Raw genomic sequence first — 5,000 nt, forward strand, 5'->3', positions numbered from 1 at the left:
CGCACGAAGCCGTGGACCGGCAATGACGCCACCCGCACCCGTTCGTGCACCACCCCAACCGCCAAACTCGCACCTCCAGCGGATGAACGGCGGACGTTTCCCGCACTCGTAAAGTGCAATCCACCCCTATAACTTGCGTTTCATGAAGAGTTATTTCCAATATGCGACATTCCCGCTGTCCGTATACATGAGCCGCGACCTGTACCACTTACGAGCGAGAGACGCGATCGCGTTGCTCACTGTACGGCGTCCGATACCGAGCCATCAGCATGTCGGTCCCCATGCGCGTTGCACTCGCACTCGCAGTCGCAAAAACGTGGGGCAAATATATTACGCGGAAGAGTTATAACAGACCGAGCCCCACTGCATGGGGGGAGTCTTTGTCACTAATGTACACAGATGGAACATTTTGGACTGGAACCAGATTACCCGTACACACGGCGCTGATTAGTAATCAATGCAGAGCCATCAAACTACAGCAAATATACACAACTGTCCGTATACATGCTGAAAGAGTCTGCCCAAAATGGGAACCACACGTCAGCCAGACACTCTGATCACGCACCACTCTCTGCTTCTAACAGGCGCACATACAATATGTAAGCACCAGCATGGAACAACATCCAGTGCATCTTCTCCGCCACATTACACAATCCACACTATCACAACCAGACCAGGAGGTCCGTGCGGAAAATACAATATCCCAGCCTTTCGACATCCACCATTGCGCAGACCAGGCACCAACACCCACACATGTCCTATACAACGGTGCACCCAACATCACAATAGTACCTCCTGTCACAGCGCACAAACAATGACATGAGTCAAAGACACAGGTCTCACACAAGCATAGAATTGGAGCGCCGCCTCTAATAAGCCAAAGGTGCATCCTGACGTGACAAATCTGATCATGTCACAAGCATTCACTTACTATAATCACTATCAACGAACCTGCCGCCCCCGCCCCCCCCCCCCCCCCCTACACCTTTCCGTACAACAACGTGTAACCTAACCTAACCTAACCTAACCTATGTTGTACCTTAACCTAACCTATGTTGTACCTTAACCTAACCTATGTTGTACCTTAACCTAACCTATGTTGTACCTTAACCTAACCTATGTTGTACCTTAACCTAACCTATGTTGTACCTTAACCTAACCTATGTTGTACCTTAACCTAACCTATGTTGTACCTTAACCTAACCCATGTTGTACCTTAACCTAACCCATGTTGTACCTTAACCTAACCCATGTTGTACCTTAACCTAACCCATGTTGTACCTTAACCTAACCCATGTTGTACCTTAACCTAACCCATGTTGTGCCTCAACCTAACCCATGTTGTGCCTCAACCTAACCCATGTTGTGCCTCAACCTAACCCATGTTGTGCCTTAACCTAACCCATGTTGTGCCTCAACCTAACCCATGTTGTGCCTTAACCTAACCCATGTTGTGCCTTAACCTAACCCATGTTGTGCCTTAACCTAACCCATGTTGTGCCTTAACCTAACCCATGTTGTGCCTTAACCTAACCCATGTTGTGCCTTAACCTAACCCATGTTGTGCCTTAACCTAACCCATGTTGTCGCCTTAACGTAACCCACGTTGTCGCCTAAACCTGCTCTGTAATTGTTATACGACTCGTTCAATTACTGTAGTGTTGCCCACCCGCAACCCTCGCAATATAGTTCGCTACTCGCACTGCCCGCACCCCTGTGTATCGCTTCATGTTAAACACCTTGCAAGTCTTGCTCACTTTCCACATGCTCCTGCTGTACACTGTAATGTGGATGGCAGCAGGACGTACATGCCGCCCCTCCCCACGTCCCCACCTTGCCCCCTGCCTTCGCAAGCTGGTTGGTGAGAAGTTTGCATGTTCAATGCCCTTCGCATGCGACGTACTCAGGCTACGTTGTGGTGCGGCCTGTGTCAACTGTCCGCTGATGTCGTACGCGTGAACCACAATCTGTACTGCACATTCGTCCTTATGTACTGAATGATACATCGTGGCACATGTGTGACCGCACAACGACTGCGCCCAAAAACGGCGGACCATACAGTGCAAATATTGTGCACGCAGCTACGTGTCGTCTCCCTATGAGAGCTGGATTGCAGTGTGGTACGCCATAGAGACGTGTGGGAGGAACGGACGCCGTGGATGGCGATCAGCATGAGCTGTCTGTTGATGTATTCGGACCTAGTCGTCTCTCCTCACACACCGTGATGGCATGGTGCACCGCGTTCCATATCTGCGACATGCTACAGAGGCCGGTTGACAGTCGTTCGAGCAATGGACATCGCATACGTACGGGGGCCACCTTCCACGTATTGTCTAGGCGTGCACATTTTGTTGCGTGTATGTGGGCAGACGTAGTGTGGCGTGACACCTGACACAGGCATGCAATAATCGTTGAAGTTGCAAATGGCGATGGACGCCTGCGTTTTCTGGTGAAGTTACGCAAATGAACAAATGGTAACCTGTTGTGGTGCGGTTGTTCTCGCTAGGGGTGAATCGGTGATGGCGACGATAGGTTGAGGTACTAACCGGTTGTTCCAGCGATACCCACCATGCCGACGAAACTGAACGGCATCTGGGTGTGAAGCGATACGCGGCGGTGGCTGGGTGGGACCGTCCCCGGCCGGTGAGGGGGCGCCTCCCGGCGTGCTGGCCGCGCGGTGCGTGGGCGCACGCGCTACAGCCGGCTGGTGGGGGCGGCCAGTGGCAGGCGCGCCGGCCGACGGACGCGGCAGGCGTCGCAGCTGCGCGCCGGCGCACCCTGCGCGCGGCGCCGTGCGGCCAAAGTAGGTCCTCGCGGGCCCGGTGCGAAGCGCGGTGGACATCTTCAGTGTGCTGGTCCGATTGAGGACTGTGTGCGTTGAGGATGCGCCGCCGCCCGGCGCTCGGCGCCGCGACGCCGTCTGCTGCTCGGTCGCCCCAGCGGTTCTCGCTGGTGGTTTGTATCGCAGCTGTGCGGATGTGTTGGCGCGTGCGCTGTGCTGGGAGAGTTCGCTTCGGCACCCAAGTGGGGCTTTTGTCCTTCTGTGGCGCTGGCGTTGGAGCTGCCGGTCACCGTAGGTGGCGCGTGTTGTCTCCCGCCGGCAATGCCACGACAGCACGCTCCCGGGCCTCTGTCGGCAGCGGCAAGCTCAGTTGGGAGCACGGGTGGTCGCACCGAAAGCGTCTACTCGCCTAACTCCGGGCGATTGCGCCTCTCTCGAACCCGACCAAGTACTTGGGACGGCGCTGCGCGCCGCCGGGACCTGAGAGGGTTTCGAGGTGTATTGTGCAGGGGAGCTCAGCCTCCTCCTGTTTGCAGAATGATTGAGCGGACGCTTGCGTGTTCGCGCGGGCCCCCGGGACACACTCCCGGGCGGCCGGCTGCTCAGCTCTAGTTGACGCAGCTCCCTGGTTGATCCTGCCAGTAGTCATATGCTTGTCTCAAAGATTAAGCCATGCATGTCTCAGTACAAGCCGCATTAAGGTGAAACCGCGAATGGCTCATTAAATCAGTTATGGTTCCTTAGATCGTACCCACGTTACTTGGATAACTGTGGTAATTCTAGAGCTAATACATGCAAACAGAGTCCCGACCAGAGATGGAAGGGACGCTTTTATTAGATCAAAACCAATCGGTCGGCTCGTCCGGTCCGTTTGCCTTGGTGACTCTGAATAACTTTGGGCTGATCGCACGGTCCTCGTACCGGCGACGCATCTTTCAAATGTCTGCCTTATCAACTGTCGATGGTAGGTTCTGCGCCTACCATGGTTGTAACGGGTAACGGGGAATCAGGGTTCGATTCCGGAGAGGGAGCCTGAGAAACGGCTACCACATCCAAGGAAGGCAGCAGGCGCGCAAATTACCCACTCCCGGCACGGGGAGGTAGTGACGAAAAATAACGATACGGGACTCATCCGAGGCCCCGTAATCGGAATGAGTACACTTTAAATCCTTTAACGAGTATCTATTGGAGGGCAAGTCTGGTGCCAGCAGCCGCGGTAATTCCAGCTCCAATAGCGTATATTAAAGTTGTTGCGGTTAAAAAGCTCGTAGTTGGATTTGTGTCCCACGCTGTTGGTTCACCGCCCGTCGGTGTTTAACTGGCATGTATCGTGGGACGTCCTGCCGGTGGGGCGAGCTGAAGGCGTGCGACCGCCTCGTGCGTGCTCGTGCGTCCCGAGGCGGACCCCGTTGAAATCCTACCAGGGTGCTCTTTATTGAGTGTCTCGGTGGGCCGGCACGTTTACTTTGAACAAATTAGAGTGCTTAAAGCAGGCAAGCCCGCCTGAATACTGTGTGCATGGAATAATGGAATAGGACCTCGGTTCTATTTTGTTGGTTTTCGGAACCCGAGGTAATGATTAATAGGGACAGGCGGGGGCATTCGTATTGCGACGTTAGAGGTGAAATTCTTGGATCGTCGCAAGACGAACAGAAGCGAAAGCATTTGCCAAGTATGTTTTCATTAATCAAGAACGAAAGTTAGAGGTTCGAAGGCGATCAGATACCGCCCTAGTTCTAACCATAAACGATGCCAGCCAGCGATCCGCCGCAGTTCCTCCGATGACTCGGCGGGCAGCCTCCGGGAAACCAAAGCTTTTGGGTTCCGGGGGAAGTATGGTTGCAAAGCTGAAACTTAAAGGAATTGACGGAAGGGCACCACCAGGAGTGGAGCCTGCGGCTTAATTTGACTCAACACGGGAAACCTCACCAGGCCCGGACACCGGAAGGATTGACAGATTGATAGCTCTTTCTTGATTCGGTGGGTGGTGGTGCATGGCCGTTCTTAGTTGGTGGAGCGATTTGTCTGGTTAATTCCGATAACGAACGAGACTCTAGCCTGCTAACTAGTCGCGTGACATCCTTCGTGCTGTCAGCGATTACTTTTCTTCTTAGAGGGACAGGCGGCTTCTAGCCGCACGAGATTGAGCAATAACAGGTCTGTGATGCCCTTAGATGTTCTGGGCCGCACGCGCGCTACACTGAAGGAATCAGCGTGT

The 5,000-nt window shown here is 53.9% G+C and overlaps 1 non-coding gene across 1 annotated transcript in view; it reads left to right on the forward strand.

The window, feature by feature from the left end:
• Positions 1 to 3,404: 3,404 nt before the first annotated feature.
• The window catches only part of LOC124733858, a 1,909-nt gene continuing 313 nt past the window's right edge, over positions 3,405 to 5,000 (forward strand). The window contains exon 1 of the ribosomal RNA XR_007009177.1: positions 3,405 to 5,000. This exon is cut by the window's right edge and continues 313 nt beyond it. This is a non-coding gene — a ribosomal RNA (small subunit ribosomal RNA).

This window comes from Schistocerca piceifrons, unplaced genomic scaffold (assembly GCF_021461385.2).
Source record: "Schistocerca piceifrons isolate TAMUIC-IGC-003096 unplaced genomic scaffold, iqSchPice1.1 HiC_scaffold_1415, whole genome shotgun sequence".
Classification (NCBI taxonomy): domain Eukaryota; kingdom Metazoa; phylum Arthropoda; class Insecta; order Orthoptera; family Acrididae; genus Schistocerca; species Schistocerca piceifrons.